Raw genomic sequence first — 20,492 nt, 5'->3', positions numbered from 1 at the left:
AGAAGGTCCTTAAAACAGCAAAGTGCTCCTGTAACTCTGACAAAATAAAATCAAAAATCAAATGTCTACTGGACACTAGTTCTGTGGAATATACAAAACAAGAAGAATAGTGAAGGGAGAAGTCCAGCCCCGGGGTCCTTAGCCTTCTGGAAATGTGAGCCCCTAAAACATTTTTAGTTGAATATCCCTGATTTCCAATCTTGGTTGGATTTGATTACTTGGGTTTAAAATCCCAGTTTCTGACAAAACAATTTTTCAACACAATAATTCTTGAGAAATATGACAACCACTTTACTGAGATCACCTCTGACATTGTTCCAATATTGTCACATTAATTCCTGGTATATTATAATTTCCTTTCTGCACAGATATGCTGTTGGAGGGAACAATGTCCCATTTGGGATTTTAAGCCATTTACGCAGATGATTCCAGTAATGTTATGCAAATAGAATTTAATTCAAAGTTAATTCCCTCGCATTACTTTTTAATAAAGAAATGACAAATTATAATCGCCTTTGCAATTGAATCTGTTTATGTCGCTTCTGTCACTCGGAGGTGTCCACAGCCTGTCTAACTAGTAATTGAGAGAAAGCGGTGGAAAGAGTGGTACTGTAGCAGGTAAATGTATCGCTTCGTAAAGGACTGTGCCTGAGAAAGAAATAAAGGCTGTAATAAATTGATTTCATATTTAGTCAGAGGCATGTTGATACACAAAGATCTCTTGTGGTCGGTGCCTGTAGCCTGCAGTATTTTCGGTCCTTTCATTAAGGTAGAGATTCTGCCCTTTGATAGTGTTATTGATTCTGCCTCCAAACCCTTTGGCACCCCTGTGAAGTTGATATTCAGGTAAAAAAAAAAGAAAAACAAGAAGATATCATTGACTTAATGTTTTTTCTGTGCTGATGTAGTGGCAATTCACAAAATCACATTACATACCAGTGAACTGTTTTGCTCACTCTTTGTTCCTCCTGTTTTTGGATTGAATTAAGGGGACAGTTGTTCCTTCTGTCATCTCTGCAGAGAGAAAAATTATATTATTTTAATCAATATGCTTATCTGTCCTGGTGTTTAAATTTCACTTGATTGTGGTGTGAACGTATGAAGCACATAACTTGCTGTGCAAATGTGACCTTGAAGTTTATTAATGGAGAGCAAATATCAAGTGAATATCGGCTCTACCTAATTTAATAGATTACTGGCCTTCCTCTAATATTTCATCACCTTCACCAAACAATATCCTCTTTGTCCTCAGTCATGCCACCACTTTGTTTTAAGATGTGAGCTCTTCTGGAAGGAAACATATTTTGTCAGATTGACAAACCTGCAGAACATACCCACAGTCACTATGACTTTTTACATTTGACCTGCTGCTTTATACTTGTAATAATGTAGTCAAAATATATGCATACAGTAAGTTTAAAATGTCTTCAAAATCTATAATTATTTTATTAAGGCCCATATGCTGGCCTGGTGGTTAGCATGTCTGCCTCTCATTCAGGAGATCGAGTGTTGTGTGAGTTTTCTTGTCCAAAATGATGCCTGTTATGATTATTACCGAGCAGGGGTGTCAAACTAATTTTAGCTCAGGGGCCACATGGAAGAAAATCTATTCCCAAGTGGGCCGGAATGGTAAAATCAAGGCATGATAACTTAAAAATAAAGACAACTTCAGGTTGTTTTCTTTGTTTTACTTTGGCCAAAAATAGAACAAGCACATTCTGAAAACGTACATCCATCCATCCATCTATTTTCTACCGCTTGTCCCTTTTGGGTACAAATAATCCTCTGGACAAAACACTTTACATTTGTTGAAAATTCTGAGGAAATTGGTGCAGTTTCAAAAACACAATAAGCTTAGACTTTGTCTCAATGTATCTACAAAGCCAGAATTAAACTTCCAGTCACAGTCTTTTTGGGATTGAATTAAAAACACAACATGGTAACTCTTCTACGTATCAAATACCTCTTTTGTCATGTCCACGTATCAATCTAGTGCTAACTCAACAAACCATAAGAAACGGAGGTAAAAACTATTCAAAAGGGTTAAGTTCACTTTTCTCCTGTTTGACAGAGACATTTTAGGTCAACGAGGTTACCAAATGACGATGTGTTCGTAACAGAAGACATAAAACCTCAGGTTTTAATTTTCATGTTGGTTTGGGAGGAGGAGCCACAATCCCCCTTTACTGTGTACCTCTTGCTCATACATGCCAACGCTCCCGAAATTCAGCGCCTCTCCCGAAAACCTCCCGGGACAAATTTTCTCCCGAAAATCTCTGGAGCTGCAGGCCACGCCCCCCAGCTTCATGCGGACCTGAGTCCGCTTTCCCACAATATAAACAGTGTGCCTGCCCAATCACGTTATAACTGTAGAATGATCGAGGGCGAGTTCTTGGTTTCTTATGTGGGTTTATTGTTAGGCAGTTTCATTAACGTCCTCCCAGCGCGGTAACAACAAACAACAACAGCAGTTTTCGTCTATCGTAAAGCAGTTTGTCTGCCGTAAACAGCAATGTTGTGACACTCTTAAACAGGACAATACTGCCATCTACTGTACATGCATATGTGACAATAACATCTATGGCTTTTAGAGAGTGCAGTGCACAACTGCGCACACAACAAGGAGACGAAGCAGAAGAACGCGGAAGATACAGCCGTGGTGACGCTGCAGACGAGTAAGATGAAGAAATACGCTTGTAAGTTTCAAGCCGCAGCTGCGATTGGACCTGGATAGCCTCCGGGAAGAAGTAGTGGACTACCAAGTGCTTGGCAGTGAAGATCTTCCTCAGGAAGCAAAGATTGACCGGTTTTGGGCCATGCTAGGGAGAGATGGAAGATTCCAGACTCTAATGCATTTGATGAAAGCACTTTTGTGCGTGCCACACAGCAATGCATCATCAGAGAGGGTGTTCAGCATGGTTAGAAAAATAGTGACAGAGAATAGAACAAGGATGGACAATTCAACCCTTAACTCAACAATGAGTAGATGTGTGTTATGTGTGCATATGTGTAAATAAATGAACACTGAAATTCAAGTATTTCTTTTTTATATATATATATATATATATATATATATATATATATATATATATATATATATATATATATATATATATATATATCCATCCATCCATCCATCCATCCATCCATCTTCTTCCGCTTATCCGAGGTTGGGTGTATATATATACAGGTAAAAGCCAGTAAATTAGAATATTTTGAAAAACTTGATTTATTTCAGTAATTGCATTCAAAAGGTGTAACTTGTACATTATATTTATTCATTGCACACAGACTGATGCATTCAAATGTTTATTTCATTTAATTTTGATGATTTGAAGTGGCAACAAATAAAAATCCAAAATTCCGTGTGTCACAAAATTAGAATATTACTTAAGGCTAATACAAAAAAGGGATTTTTAGAAATGTTGGCCAACTGAAAAGTATGAAAATGAAAAATATGAGCATGTACAATACTCAATACTTGGTTGGAGCTCCTTTTGCCTCAATTACTGCGTTAATGCGGCGTGGCATGGAGTCGATGAGTTTCTGGCACTGCTCAGGTGTTATGAGAGCCCAGGTTGCTCTGATAGTGGCCTTCAACTCTTCTGCGTTTTTGGGTCTGGCATTCTGCATCTTCCTTTTCACAATACCCCACAGATTTTCTATGGGGCTAAGGTCAGGGGAGTTGGCGGGCCAATTTAGAACAGAAATACCATGGTCCGTAAACCAGGCACGGGTAGATTTTGCGCTGTGTGCAGGCGCCAAGTCCTGTTGGAACTTGAAATCTCCATCTCCATAGAGCAGGTCAGCAGCAGGAAGCATGAAGTGCTCTAAAACTTGCTGGTAGACGGCTGCGTTGACCCTGGATCTCAGGAAACAGAGTGGACCGACACCAGCAGATGACATGGCACCCCAAACCATCACTGATGGTGGAAACTTTACACTAGACTTCAGGCAACGTGGATCCTGTGCCTCTCCTGTCTTCCTCCAGACTCTGGGACCTCGATTTCCAAAGGAAATGCAACATTTGCATGTTGGGTGATGGTTTGGGGTGCCATGTCATCTGCTGGTGTCGGTCCACTCTGTTTCCTGAGATCCAGGGTCAACGCAGCCGTCTACCAGCAAGTTTTAGAGCACTTCATGCTTCCTGCTGCTGACCTGCTCTATGGAGATGGAGATTTCAAGTTCCAACAGGACTTGGCGCCTGCACACAGCGCAAAATCTACCCGTGCCTGGTTTACGGACCATGGTATTTCTGTTCTAAATTGGCCCGCCAACTCCCCTGACCTTAGCCCCATAGAAAATCTGTGGGGTATTGTGAAAAGGAAGATGCAGAATGCCAGACCCAAAAACGCAGAAGAGTTGAAGGCCACTATCAGAGCAACCTGGGCTCTCATAACACCTGAGCAGTGCCAGAAACTCATCGACTCCATGCCACGCCGCATTAACGCAGTAATTGAGGCAAAAGGAGCTCCAACCAAGTATTGAGTATTGTACATGCTCATATTTTTCATTTTCATACTTTTCAGTTGGCCAACATTTCTAAAAATCCCTTTTTTGTATTAGCCTTAAGTAATATTCTAATTTTGTGACACACGGAATTTTGGATTTTTATTTGTTGCCACTTCAAATCATCAAAATTAAATGAAATAAACATTTGAATGCATCAGTCTGTGTGCAATGAATAAATATAATGTACAAGTTACACCTTTTGAATGCAATTACTGAAATAAATCAAGTTTTTTTTAATTTACTGGCTTTTACCTGTATATACATACATATATATATATATATATATATATATATATATATATATATATATATATATATATATGTATATATATGAAATACTTGACTTGGTGAATTCTAGCTGTAAATATACTCCTCCCCTCTTAACCACGCCCCACCCCCCACCTCCCGAAATCGGAGGTCTCAAGGTTGGCAAGTATGCTCTTGCTTGGCCCCGGTATAAACAGTTTGCTTTCCTAATAGTATTGCTATTGTGACATCCAATGGACACATTTAGAACAGCAGTTTCTTTCGTTCCAAAGAAAAAGCAGCTCATTTTTATACTTGCCAAACTCATCACGCGGGCTGGATAAAACCTGTTCGCGGGCCTGATCTGATACGTTTGACACCCCTGTTGTCTACATTGTCAACTGGTGTGAGTGTTTATCTGTATGTGCCCTGTGAGAGACTGGCAACCAGTCCAGTGTGTACACAGCCTCACCTGAGACTTAATGACAAGCCATGTAGAAAACAAATGGAATGGATTATTTCCATAACCTTTTAATGCACCGTACGTTAAATACAAACAATTTCATAGCTTGTTTGCGAGAGCTTAGTGGTATACGCGCTCTACAGACAAACACATTTGGCCTGCTGATTTAGCGACTAAATACAGTGCTGTATATAAAAAAAAACAAGTATACATTTTGGTTGGAAAAAAACAAAATATTTTTATTATTATAATGTTTTGGTAAGATTCAGCAATTCAAGTAACATTTCACTTACCAGGTGATATGGTATGTGCTCCCATCTCCTGGCAATCATGTTGACCATGTTAATTTGTTGTAAAATTAGAGTTTGAAGTTTGAGCAACAGATAATCAGCACCCAGTGTCGAGCAGCAGACGAACGTAGTAGTACAAGGTTAGCGGTCTATAGTCCCTCACTATTCATCACTATACATCACATCTCATTGCTTCACCACGTCACAGTTTTATTTATTTTGTTTATCTATCTACATGTTTTGGTCTAAATTAGGTGTTAAATTGGGTTTTAGTTGTGTATTATATGTATTACAGTTCGGGGTGGGTACTGTTCACATTTGAACTAATACGGTACCGATTCCAATACCGGTACTCAACGGTAACCATTTTTAGTACTTTTGTGTGTGTTAATTAATGTTGTTGTTTTGTTTTTTAATAAATTATTTTAAGAATGAGCTGATTATGATAACTGATAGCCAGTTGTTATATCTTGTTTCATTATCACATGTTTTAGTATCATTATGTAGGTATGACACTTAGTTGCACTTGCAGTTGCAAGTCCAGGACATGAGATGGAAGTAGGGTATAGTTTAGGATGTGTTGGGTAGTTACATTTTTGCTATCTGTTTCTGAGCCTTACCAAGTTTTACTGCATGTACGGTACTTATCGCGAACACGCTGTTTCATTGTAAAAGGCGTCTTAATTGTAGTTTTCATTTACAAGGTGTTGAAGAAAAAAAAGTTTAAATCACTTATGCTAATGAGTAGCATGTCAATAGCAAAGCTAATGTATATTAGCATCAAGCTGGCACATGATTTGTGGAAAAATTGAGCATTACTTAACTAACGTTGGAGAGTTTTTTTAATCAATTTCTTTGTTTGCATTGGAAATTGCAACATTACCTTGAGGTACTGTAGTCCGGTTGAGTCTGCTTTCTATGCTGCTGGAGTGATCGCCAAGTGCCGAAGTGCAAAAAGTCTGCTGAGCAGCAGCTGAGTCATTAACCGGGCATGATGTCACGCACAACCCATGTGCCGAGTGAATAGGTGCACGGCATGACTGGCGGGATTCGGTCAGTGCCAAAAAAGTACCATACCTAATTACAGTGCAGAATTTGTCTTAATTTCTATTAACTACAGGGATTTGAGCACCCTTTGACAAAAAAAGGCAGAACATTTTTGTCAGTACAAACTACTGCCAAACAAACCCACGGGGTGTTCTGGAGTCTATCCCAGCTGCAAGGCAGGGTACACCCTGGACAAGTCTCCACCTCATCGCAGGGCCAACACAAAATGTGCAGTTCCCCTTTAATGACTGTACTAAATTTGATCTCGACCATAGAATTTGCCATCTACACAAGTTTGCCATCACTGGTCAAATGAGCCTCTTGTGTGTCCAAGAAGGAAGCAGACTGACATCAGACAGATGACCATTCACACTTGGTAACACCCCCCACCAGAGATATGAATATAAGAACTCTGCATCATAACATAAAATACAACTTGTGCAAAAATCCACTTACGCGTTTTATCATGTTCTGCGGAAGGATTACTATAATAATCTGTGAACAAAAAAATATATGGTCTGCGCATTAATTGCTGTTTTTATTATGTGGACATTTGGCTAACCTATGAGAGAAGAAAAAAAAACATCAATTCAAGGACATATGATCAGACATGATGATGAAGCTCATTTGGTCATACGTCCCAAATGATTGAATGACTTTGCTTACAATTCATCCATCTTGGTGATCTTCATTAATAGCTCCATGACGACACAGGAATGGACATGTAAGGCTCAGCTAGTCCCGGCGTCATGGGACAGAGTAAGTTTAGCATGCCCTGGGCTGGAAATTGTTTATTTTATTTTATTTATTTATTTTTTTACATCGTAACAGGGAAATATAAGATGATACTGTCATTATCCGTTACCCGGATCATGGCATGATTTATGTTGGTAATGTTTCGGTTTTAGTCTGTTTCCTGGTGCACCCTCTTTCCCTGTTTACTGTTGGTTTCCATGGGCACTGATTCTCCGCACCTGGCTTAGTTTAGCAATTAGTGTTCCCGTCAGGTGTTTTGGTTAATCACTCCCCTTTATAGTTTCCTGTCACCCAGCAATAGTTGCTGGGTCAATGTTTGCGATAGGCAACATTTACGTTCCCCTGGTTTTGTCCTCGCTCTTGAGATTATTCTGCCCTCCAGCATTCCCCGTTTTTCACCCTTGGTGACATTTTGGTTTTTGTCTTTTTTTTGGACATCTGGAATCTGTCTGTGAATCTGTCTGTAAGGGGGGGACTCTGTCATGATCCGTAGTCCGGATCATGTTTTGTTTAGTTATGTTCTGTTAGTTTTGGACTTCTTTAGTTCCCGTTTAGGCTTCCTTGTTTGTTTTTGTCACCATGGCGACTTATTGTATTCACCTGTCTCTGATTAGTGCTCGCCCGCTCACCTGCTTCCCGAGTACTAATCAGAGGCATTATTTAAGTTACCTTTGCCAGTCAGTCGGCCTGGCTTCATTGATTATGTCACACTGTTTTACGTCTCGTTCATGCCAAGTAAGTTTTGTTCATTCCATGCCATAGCTTCTGCTAAGTATTAGCTTCACTTGTTTTAGGCACGCTTGCCTTTTTGTTGTGTTGTTTGTGTTTTGGTAGTTGGGTGATTTATGGTAATAAATCAAATCCTACCTTTACGCATTCATCCGGAGCCGTCTTTTGCGTTTTCGTTTTCTCAATGAACGAACCGCAGCAAGCTGCATACCTTTACGTGACAGATACATAATCAAAGCAAAGGCACGTTGACAAAGATGATAACACAGTTAACTGACATGTTAGTAAAGTATGAATATGAGAGGAAAATGTTGACGGAAATAAAATCTATTCATATTTAATTTTGTTTTATTGATGGGTAGGACAAGGTCAGCATATATCCAACCACAGCTCTTTAATGGCTCACATTGAAAGATGGGTGGGGTTAGTTATGAACGAGAGCCAATCAGATGCTTTTTCTTGCGAGATAAGGAAGTCAAATGTGTGGATTTAACATGTTTCACATCGTAATATGTGTACAACTGGGAGAAAGTTAAGACGACACATTTCATTTTTACTGCTATGATGCCATCAGCAGGCGAGTCGTCAATCGTGATATTGACACAACTGTAAGTCAAAACCATTTTTGCTTCTATCTATGTTGGGCCAAAAACTGATTCCGGACTGTGCCAAAAATGGATTCCCGCCGTCGCGCTTTCAGGCTTTGTCTGTCAACAACGGATTACAACATGTAAGACAAACACTTATATTTGTGGTTATTGTAAGGATATGATAGGTTGATTGGCAACACTAAATTGGCCCTAGTGTGTGAACGTGAGTGTGAATGTTGTCTGTCTATCTGTGTTGGCCCTGTGATGAGGTGGCGACTTGTCCAGGGTGCACCCCGCCTTCTGCCCGAATGCAGCTGAGATAGGCTCCAGCACCCTCCGCGACCCTAAAAGGGACAAGCGGTAGAAAATGGATGGATGGATGTAAGGATATGTGTATGAAATTATTTAAGCCTTTTAATGTTCGATAAATGACAGAGTTGGCCATTTCTATGGTAATAATGGGATTGTAAAGGACTGTTATTGATCTGATGTTGATGTGTTAAAACCTCTTTCTTGTTTAGTATAACGACATACAATAACAAATGCTTTTTGTTCATGCACATAATAAATATAAATCAAGTGTTTGGATGTATTCATTCAAGAGAGCTACATATATGATAATGAAGTACATACGGTGCTGTTTAAGTTTTGAAGTACACTATATACCCATAAGAGAGTTACATATTTGATAATAATGTACATACTTTACTGTTTACGTGTTGAAGTACCCTTTAAAAAGCTGAAATCAACCCCTAACGAAATCTTAGTGATTCAAAACAAAATGTTGATATTGACACATCTCAACTGTGCATCTCCTAAGGTTATTCTAGTAATGTATGCACTGATGAGAGGTGTCAATATCAAAATATTATTTCGAATCAATTTTTGGTCACAAAGAATACATTTTTTAATGAATACATCCAAAAACTTGATTAATATTTATTATGTGCATGAACAAAGAACAGTTAACATTGTATTATTATTATTATGTAGCTTTTAAACAAGAAAGAGGGTTTAGCACATCAACATTGGATCTATAAGAGTCCTTTAAAAGTTAATGATTGTCACACACACACTAAGTGTGGTGAGATTATCCTCTGCATTTGACCCATCACCCTCACCCCCTGGGAGGTGAGGTGAGCAGTGAGCAGCAGCGGTGGCCGCGCCCAGGAGTCATTTTGGTGATTTAACCCCCAATTCCAACCCTTGATGCTGAGTGCCAAGCAGGGAGGTAATGGGTCCCATTTTTATAGTCTTTGGTATGACTCGGCCGGGGTTTGAACTCACGACCTACCGATTTAATGGCGGACACTCTAACCACTAGGCCACTGAGTAGTACAATTAATACCATACAAATGGCCAACTCTTTCATTTTCCGGACATGATAAAGGCTTAAATAATTTCAAACACATATCTTTACCATCAATATAAAGTGTTTGTTTTAGGTGTAGTAATCAGTTGTGGATAGACAAAGCTGCAGCGTTGCAGTTTTAACAAGCGCAATGGGGCTCCCATGGTGAAGTGAAGTGAAGTGAATTATATTTATATAGCGCTTTTCTCTAGCGTCTCAAATCACTTTTACATAGTGAAACCCAATATCTAAGTTACATTCAAACCAGTGTGGGTGGGCACTGGGAGCAGGTGGGTAAAGTGTCTTGCCCAAGGACACAACGGCAGTGACTCGGATGGCGGAAGCGGGGATCGAACCTGCAACCCTCAAGTTGCTGGCACGGCCGCTCTACCAACCGAGCTATACCGCTCACACACACGCTAAATATTGGTGGGAATCAGTATTTACCAGGGGCCCCCCTGAAAAAATGCCGGGTCTGGGCTCTGCCAATTACAAAAGTAATTACCTTTAATTATCTAAAATAAATAATTGTCAGTGAAAAAAAAGATAACTCGTATTCATTATTTTTTTCGTCTCTCCTCATGCCAACCCTGAATCTTTGCCCTTTTAGCTTTTATGAGCATTTTATCTCGTGTGAGGCGTCATGACAGTCTGGCACAGGCCACTCATATAGAGCAATGTACTTGTTTTGTTCTCATTCCAAACACATGTCTTTGTTTTAACTTACTGAATGAGCCCTCCAAGGTTTCTCATTGTCATCCCATTGGGTTGAGATTTTTCTTGCCCTGATGTGGGATCTGAGCCGAGGATGTCGTTGTGGCTTGTGCAGCCCTTTGAGACACTTGTGATTTAGGGCTATATAAGTAAACTTTGATTGATTGAGATTTGTTGCATATTGATGCAGTGTCCTCACTTATGGCTTGTTAGTGTGGTTTGCTAGCTGCACTAAAGCGAACCAACAGGCCCTCCAGCGAGTGGTTAAAGCGGCGGGGAAAATTACAAGGACGATACTCCCAGAGATGAGTGCCATGTACACAACTCGCTGCCTAAAGCGAGTACACAACATCCTGAAGGACAGATACCACCCAGCACATGGCCTCTTCAACCTGCTACCCTCTGGGAGGAGGTATAGATCGATTCGCGCCAGGACCACCAGAATGTCTCACAGTCTGTATACCCAGGCTGTGAGACTGCTAAATGAACAGCCTGCCCCTTTGCTGCCCCGGACCATCTTATTACCTCACTCTTCACCACCTCAATAATTGTGCTCTAGACATTGCATTGCTGCAACATCAACGTAACACCCATCAGACATCCGACTGTTCCCACCCCCACGTCCCTCTATTCGCCATCTTCTTGACAATGCTAAACTGTAAATTATGGTCAACCTGCACAGCAATGCAGTTTCTATGCCGCTGGACAAAGTTCAAACAAAATCTCGTTGACATGTATGACTTAAGTGTTATTATGACAATGACAATAAAGGAATTGATTGATTGATTGATATACAAACTAATTAGAACACTTTTTCCCCCAAAACAAAATGTGCCTGATAATAAAGTTGGTTGACAAAGTGCCTCTCTGTGCGCACTAGAAAAAGTTGTGTTTCCACAGCAGGTGTCTGTTGGGGTGCATCAATAATTTGCTTTCCTTTCGCCCCGGGTCACGACAGTATCACTTAAGGACTACAACACACTGCAGAATTGCCATATGTTTTTCGTGTCTTACAAAAACATGGTTGCGTATGTGCATCCCACGTGTTATGTACTTTTTTTTTTTTTTGCCTGTTCCCCGACCTGATGTCTCCTGTTGCTAGCAGCCAAAATATGTCAGCTTTTGAGAGGTAAAAACAAAAACAGGCGGGCTAAGAGAGGGACACCACTAGCCCGTGAGTACGTGTGTGTACGTGTGTGTGTGTGCGCGAGTGCGTGTGTGCGTTTGTGAGTGTGTGTCTGTGCATTTGTTCATCCTGCAGGCTGGTTCACCATGAGACAGGGCCAGATGGTCACCCCAGGCAAAGCAGGTTGGGCCTGTTTACCTGCTTCACTCTGGGTCGTGTCAGATTCATTTGTATGTTAGCCTCAGCACTACTACTCCTGCTTGGTGCCACAAGTCACATGTATCGCACTCCTTCTTAAACTCCAGTGCATCCATTTCCTGTCTTTATTAAAGGACAACCATTACCCCTTTGCTGCTTTTCACAGAGCAGTGGTGATTGTTGGGACTCTAAACTAAATTGAAACTTTTTCTGAGTCTAGAATTGATTGACATAGTTCAAACTGGATTTGTAATCGGTAACGAAGTACAAACACAGTGGAACCTCCATCTAGAAACACCCCACTGTACGAAGTTTTTTATTAACCCTTGTGTAATGTTCATATTGTTGTTACTCAGCCAGCGTTTGTGGGTCTGATGGACCCGTTGCATTTTGTGGCTTTTAATGCCTCACAATCAAACACTTTTATGTTAAAATACTGAACAGATGTTTACCTTATCCCAATAAACACTTTTATGTTAAAATACTGAACAGATGTTTACCTTATCCCAATAAACATCTGTTCAGTATTTTAACATAAAAGTGTTTGATTGTGAGGCATTAAAAGCCACAAAATGCAACGGGTCCATCAGACCCACAAACGCTGGCTGAGTAACAACAATATGAACGTTGCACGGAAAATTTCTCTGCCAGTTTCTGCATCCCACAGGGATTCTTCTTTTGTGTTTCTGCACCTGCGGTTCCCACACAAGGTTGCAACATTGTTTGTCAACACTGTCTGCTCTCATTTTCTCGCACCCTCTGATGTTCTGTGTACCTACACTCTGTCCTCCTCCTGTCCTGTCTGGGCCTGCTGTGTGTGTGTGTGTGTGTGTGTGTGTGTGTGTGTGTGTGTGTGTGTGTGTGTGTGTGTGTGTGTGTGTGTGTGTGTGTGTGTGTGCATGCGTGTGTGTACACAGAACGTCAATTTCCACACCTCTATTAACCCCGGGTCCAGTGGACCCGGACATCTTATATGTAATAGAAATGTGTAGGGGGGGGGGGGGGGGGGGGTGTATGGTGTGTGGTCATTAAATATGTATTCTGATATATGTTCTTCACAGAAAATGAGCCAAAGTCAGTGAGTCTCAGTTTGAAAAAGTATTTAATTGTATCATTTTTCTTTTAATAAAAAATTCAAACGTGTCCCACAGACCCGAACACCACACAAGGGTTAACCAACCACAAACCGCATAAAAATAGACCAATTTATGCCCGTAAGCATATCCATTGTTTTGGTCAGCACAGTACTGGTGTTGGCCACTATACTAATTTGTAATTTTTTTTTTGTCTTTTCAAAAAATCTTCTAGCTAGTTTATTATGAGTTTAAAAAAACGCAATTGACAAGAGATGTGTGGTTTGAAACATTTAGGCCATACCCACAGCGTTGTCGACACTGCCTTTCTCCCATCCCCGTCTCTTATGTTGCACGTAAAAAAGACTAACTAATAAGGTAAGGTAAATGTCGTTTGTATTTCATTCATAAGGAGCTTTCCGATTTCAAAACTGTGAATGCACCACTGAGCTGGTGACAATGTGTGTGTGTGTGTGTGTGTGTGTGTGTGTGTGTGTGTGTGTGTGTGTGTGTGTGTGTGTGTGTGTGTGTGTGTGTGTGTGTGTGTGTGTCAGCAGCAAATGGTGTTGGAAAGAGAAAATGACTTTTTTCCCCTCCACAATGTAAATTCAAAGTTGTGGAGCTTATCAGCAACTACTGTGAATCCTGTCTGATTACAAGCAATGCAAGTCATCAGAATAAGGTAATACACTTACATATATACGCTATATTGCCAAAAATATTTGGCCACCCATCCAAATGATCAGAATCAAGAGTCCTAATCAATAAATGTAAATAAAAAAATACATCACTTGGCCCGGCCACAGGTGTATAAAATCAAGCACTTTGGCATTGAGGCTGTTTCTACAAACATGTGTGAGAGAATGGGCTGCTCTCAGGAGCTCAGTGATTTCCAGTGTGGAACTGTCATAGGATGCCACCAGTGCAACAAATCCAGTTGTAAAATTTCCGATGGACGAGTCTGGGTTTAGAGGTTGCCAGGAGAACGGTACATTTTGGACTGCATTGTGCCGAGTGTGAAATTTGGTGGAGGAGGAATTATGGTGTGGGGTTGCTTTTCAGGAGTTGGGCTTGGCCCCTTAGTTCCAGTAAAAGGAACTTTGAATGCTCGACGATACCAAAACATTTTGGAAAATTCCATGCTCCCAACCTTGTGGGAACAGTTTGGAGTGGGTCCCTTCCTCTTCCAACATGACTGTGCACCAGTGCACAAAGCAAGGTCCATAAAGACATGGATGACAGAGCCTGGTGTGGATGAACTTGACTGGCCTGCACAGAGTCCTGACCTGAACCCAATAGAACACCTTTGGGATGAATTAGAACGGAGACTGAGAGCCAGGCCTTCTCGACCAACATCAGTGTGTGACCTCACCAATGCGCTTTTGGAAGAATGGTGGAACATTCCTATAAACACACTCCGCAACCTTGTGGACAGCCTTCCCAGAAAAGTTGAAGCTGTAATAGCTGCAAAAGGTGGACTGACATCATATTGAACCCTATGGGTTAGGAATGGGATGGCACTTGAAGTTCATATGTGAGTCAAGGTAGGTGGCCAAATACTTTTGGCAATACAGTGTCTGTGTTAGTGTGTGTGTGTGTGTGTGTGTGTGTGTGTGTGTGTGTGTGTGTGTGTGTGCGTGTGTTTGTGTGTGTTTGTGTGTGTGTGTTGAAGCTGTAATAGCTGCAAAAGGTGGATCGACATCATATTGAACCCTATGGGTTAGGAATGGGATGGCACTTCAAGTTCATATGTGAGTCAAGGTAGGTGACCAAATACTTTTGGCAATATAGTGTGTGTGTGTGTGTGTGTGTGTGTGTGTGTGTGTGTGTGTGTGTGTGTGTGTGTGTGTGTGTGTGTGTGTGCATATGAGATAGATCACACCAACTTGGTCGTTTGATAAGTAGCACGCCTGCTGAAAAAGTGTGGGTACCCCTGCTTTACATGTATAACTTTCTCCGATGCTGCCACAGAAAGATTGTTTTCCAAAGTTGTAAAAATGTGTAGAATAAATATTAAATTTCAACATTTTTGTCCACGAAGATGTGCGACACACCTTTCCTTCAGCAACATTTTACCATGAATTGATTTACGTGGACCCCAACATAAACAAGTTGAAAAATTTATTCGGGTGTTACCATTTAGTGGTCAATTGTACAGAATATGTACTGTACTGTGCAATCTACAAATAAAAGTTTCAATCAATCAATTAAAAGCACAGCCTGGTGTCAGGCAGGTTACAAACAAAACAAATACCTGTGCAAGCAGATATTCTCAAACATGAACAACATCAAATCCAAATACAGCACACGCCTCACATATAAGAGCTGGCAGTGTAATATAGCTAATATAAACACTTACATCATGTGTTGCTTTCATAATAAGACTTATAGAAGGAATTAATTTTTTTGCGGCTATACTGACAGATTAATTTTTTGTATTTTTTCTCTAATATGGCTCTTTGAACATTTTGTGTTGCCGACCCCTGGGCTAGGTGAATCGATCCAAATATAGATAGTATGGATACCAAGGTGGGTATTTGTATCGGATCCATCCTTGTGTGATAAGATTGATACTTTTTTGCAGATTTTCTTCTATACGCTCAACAAATTACTATATTCCCCTCACATAGTTTATTTTGTGCGGCAGCGTCTCTTTTAGTCCGTGAGTGTGTGTGTGTGTGTGTGTGCATTTGTTCATCCTGCAGGCTGCTTTCTCATGAGACAGGGCATCTCTCTCTCTCTCTCTGCTCACTCAGGCACACTTTGCTCCTCCTTTCCCTGCTCTACCATAACTGACATTTTTTTTTTTTTTTTTTTTTTTTTACAAATATCTGCGTGTTATGGTAGTTTCTTTGATTGTTTTGTTTATCCTAACTCAGGGTCGTGGGTTAGCTGGAGTCTATCCCAGCTGACTTTGGGCAAGAGACAGGGTACACCAGCCAATGGCAGGGCACATATGTCCAAACAATCATTCACACTCATATGCATACCTATTGACAATTTACAGTCTTCAATTAATGCATATTTTTTTAATGTGGGAGAAAGCCGTAATTACCGGAGAAAAAACACGCATGCATGGGGAGAACATGCAAACTCTACACAGAGATGTCATACAGAGATTTAAACCAAAATCTCCTGACTGTGTGGCCGACATGCTCACCACTAATCCACCGTGCAGCCGGTTTTGTTCACATTTTAATATTTATATTTCTGTAACACGGTTGATTTATTTGGGTTGTTTTGTAATAGTGACTTTTTCCTCAAACAACAACAAATGTTATATAATAACTTAATAAGGCTATTATTTTTGTATTCATACACACTGATAGATTGTTATAGTTAGTAAAAAAACAACTACATTTTTGCATAACAGTTTTTCTGTGTTCCTATAGTTCTAATCCATTAGGTGCAAATTCACAAAGTTATTCAATGATCATGACATCCATCCATCCATTTTCTACCGCTTGTCCCATTTCGGGTTCGAACCCAGGACCTTCGTATTGTGAGGCACACGCACTAACACCGTGCTGCCATGATCATGACATGTCAAGTCAAAATTATCGATACCAGGGCTGTATTTACTTGGTATCAGATGATACCATATTTGCCCATCCCTGGTCATACAACACATTTCTGAGGCAACCTCCGCTTCAGCCGACGGAATCCCCGTGTCTCTGTTTAAAACGCACAGCGGGATCAAACAAATGAAAATAAGCTCCTCCAACTGTTATCAGGTGATTCAACATCAAAAGTGAACTGCTAAGCTATTACAACTTCAGTAGACGATGGAAACAATCAGCACAGGTAAAGCTTATTTTTCCCTCCTTCTGTTTAGTGTTGCTATAATAACCACTATCCTTCATTTGTGCTGATTATAAAGCAGACCTTTCTATTTTAGAGTAGACTTGTTGGAGAAATGTGGCTTTTATGTGTTTATGCGCTTCTGTCTTGAATTTAATAAATATTGACTTTGTATTTGAAAGCCTAACAGTTGCATTGTTGTTTTCAGAATGTGATTTTTTTGTACTTCCATCCAGCCATTTGTTTTCTCCACCACTTGTCCTCAATATGGTCACAGGTGAGCTGGAGCTTCAGCCCAAGTAAAACAATCTGCTCCACGACGCTGGTCGACTTCTAAGGTCTTCTCATTCAAAAACATATTTTCATATAGGAAATATTGCCAAGTGATTTTTTTTTTCTTCTCACATGCAAAGTGTTATCATTTGAACATTGCTAACAGTTAAACACTCTACATATGAAGAAAGGTTAAAACTAAAATCATAACAACTATTTACCATTTGAAGACACTTCAAAGACTCATAATGGAGAGAAACAAGTGGGTGTTTGGAGAGTGAACTTTCTCGCTTTGAGGCATTTTTGTGTGCTGCGAGACACAAGGCTTGTTTTTCTTGAAGCTTTCAGTATGTGAGAATGGTAACTGTAACATACAGAAAATAAAAGGGCAATTACTAATGATTCATTTTACATGGTGAACACTAAATAGCCATATGCACACAACATTGCAATGCAAACTATCAAGTACGAGACCATACAAATATGGAAGTAGAATTGTCTCACATCAACTTATATATATCAATATGATATCAATACATATGCATATATTAATAAATATACAAATACAAATGTGATATACAAATAAATCAAAAATTTGTATAAATAAATGTGCATTTTTAAATATATTTTTGAGATTTGAATATACATATGCTTGATTTTGTATTTGTATTTGTATTGCATTTGCATATGTGAATTTCTTTTTTGCTTTTGTGTCGATGAGACATTCCTACCACAAACCATATGCACAAATACATGTGGAGTTACAGACTCCCCTGAACAACCAGCAGAGGGCACTGCAGCCAGAGCGATCTGGGTCACAGACATGTTCAGACAGTGGCAAGCCAATCAGAGGCACACTAGGGAGGGTCATATGGTGGATTAAATGGATGGGTAAGTAATAACCAGTATTGATAACTGTTTCAGGTGTGTTGTAGTAATGCCATGGTTGTATCTACTAGATAGTTTAGTCAGTCACTCAGCTTTTACAGGTGTTGATGTGACGACGACGTCTGGCAACATTAGCCAGCGAGCAGCTAACGAAGTACAGCTAAGGCAAAGGCTATTAAGGCCTACTTTCCCAATAGTAGTAGTAGTACTGAAATGCTGTATCTGTACATTACTGGAGGATCTTTTTTATCTCCTACTTCCACTTTTACTTCGTTAGATATGTTGGATGTTGCCAGACGTCGTTGTCACATCAACACCTGTAAAAGCTGAGTGACTTACTAAACTATCTAGTAGATACAACCATGGCATAAAGTACTATCTATCTATCTATCTATCTATCTACTACAACACACCTGAAACAGTTATCAATACTAGTAATACCAAATCTGTGTTATATGTGATTTATTTTGCACGATTGCACCAAGAAAAATTCCTAGTTTGTGAACCCGTTCTCAAACAATGGCGATAAAACTATTCTGATTCTGATTCTGATTCTGATTCTGATTCTAGTTATTACTTAACCATCCATTTAATTCACTATATGACCCTCCCTAGTGTGCCTCTGATTGGCTCACCCTTGTCTGACCATGTCTGTGACCCAGACCGCTCTGGCTGCAGTGCCCTCTGCTGGTTGTTCAGGGGAGTGTGTAACTCCACAATTATTTGTGCATCTGGTTTGTGGTAGGAATGTCTTATCGACACAAAAGCAAAAAAGTGATCCACATGCAAATTTAATACAAATACAAATACAAAATCAAGCATATTTATATTGAAATCTCAAAATTATATTTACAAATACACGTTTATTTATACAAATTCTTAATTTATTTGTATGTCACAGTTTTTATATTTATAAATTGTATTTGAATATATTTTCAAATCTCAAAAATGTATTTACAAATACGCGTTTGTTTATACAAATTATTTATTTATTTGTATGTCACATTTGTATTTGTATTTGTATATTTATTAATATATGCATATTTATTAATATCAAATTGATGTATATATATATATATATATATATATATATATATATATATATATATATAGGATGCCGGACAGACCTGGCAGGCCCAAACGCATTGTGAGGGTTTGCTGGGAACGTCTGTCAGAGTCTCCTGTCAGAGAGAGTTTCAATTCCCACCTCCGGAAGAACTTTGAACATGTCACGAGGGAGGTGCTGGACATTGAGTCCGAGTGGACCATGTTCCGCACCTCTATTGTCGAGGCGGCTGATTGGAGCTGTGGCCGCAAGGTAGTTGGTGCCTGTCGTGGCGGTAATCCTAGAACCCGTTGGTGGACACCGGCGGTGAGGGATGCCGTCAAGCTGAAGAAGGAGTCCTATCGGGTTCTTTTGGCTCATGGGACTCCTGAGGCAGCGGACAGGTACCGACAGGCCAAGCGGTGTGCGGCTTCAGCGGTCGCGGAGGCAAAAACTCGGACATGGGAGGAGTTCGGGGAAGCCATGGAAAACGACTTCCGGACGGCTTCGAAGCGATTCTGGACCACCATCCGCCTCCTCAGGAAGGGGAAGCAGTGCACTACCAACACCGTGTATGGTGCGGATGGTGTTCTGCTGACCTCGACTGCGGAAGTTGTGGATCGGTGGAGGGAATACTTCGAAGACCTCCTCAATCCCACCAACACGTCTTCCTATGAGGAAGCAGTGCCTGAGGAATCTGTGGTGGGCTCTCCTATTTCTGGGGCTGAGGTTGCTGAGGTAGTTAAAAAGCTCCTCGGTGGCAAGGCCCCGGGGGTGGATAAGATCCGCCCGGAGTTCCTTAAGGCTCTGGATGCTGTAGGGATGTCTTGGTTGACAAGACTCTGCAGCATCGCGTGGACATCGGGGGCAGTACCTCTGGATTGGCAGACCGGGGTGGTGGTTCCTCTCTTTAAAAAGGGGAACCGGAGGGTGTGTTCTAACTATCGTGGGATCACACTCCTCAGCCTTCCCGGTAAGGTCTATTCAGGTGTACTGGAGAGGAGGCTATGCCGGATTCAGGAGGAACAGTGTGGTTTTCGTCCTGGTCGTGGAACTGTGGACCAGCTCTATACTCTCGGCAGGGTCCTTGAGGGTGCATGGAAGTTTGCCCAACCAGTCTACATGTGCTTTGTGGACTTGGAGAAGGCATTCGACCGTGTCCCTCGGGAAGTCCTGTGGGGAGTGCTCAGAGAGTATGGGGTTTCGGACTGTCTGATTGTGGCGGTCCGCTCCCTGTATGATCAGTGTCAGAGCTTGGTTCGCATTGCCGGCAGTAAGTCGGACACGTTTCCGGTGAGGGTTGGACTCCGCCAAGGCTGCCCTTTGTCACCGATTCTGTTCATAACTTTTATGGACAGAATTTCTAGGCGCAGTCAAGGCGTTGAGGGGA

At 40.7% G+C, this 20,492-nt stretch overlaps 1 long non-coding RNA gene across 1 annotated transcript; it reads right to left on the bottom strand.

The window, feature by feature from the left end:
- Positions 1–457: 457 nt before the first annotated feature.
- Positions 458–6,447, bottom strand: LOC133609771 (uncharacterized). Its single transcript, XR_009815774.2, has 3 exons — positions 6,395–6,447; positions 937–1,014; positions 458–827 (listed from the first exon to the last, which is right to left on the bottom strand). It is a non-coding gene; the product is annotated as an uncharacterized lncRNA (long non-coding RNA).
- Between the last annotated feature and the right edge of the window lie 14,045 nt (positions 6,448–20,492).

This window comes from Nerophis lumbriciformis, linkage group LG02, assembly GCF_033978685.3.
Source record: "Nerophis lumbriciformis linkage group LG02, RoL_Nlum_v2.1, whole genome shotgun sequence".
Taxonomy (NCBI): domain Eukaryota; kingdom Metazoa; phylum Chordata; class Actinopteri; order Syngnathiformes; family Syngnathidae; genus Nerophis; species Nerophis lumbriciformis.
Note: the sequence above shows the minus strand (reverse complement) of the source record. Positions and strands in the feature narration are given on the sequence as shown.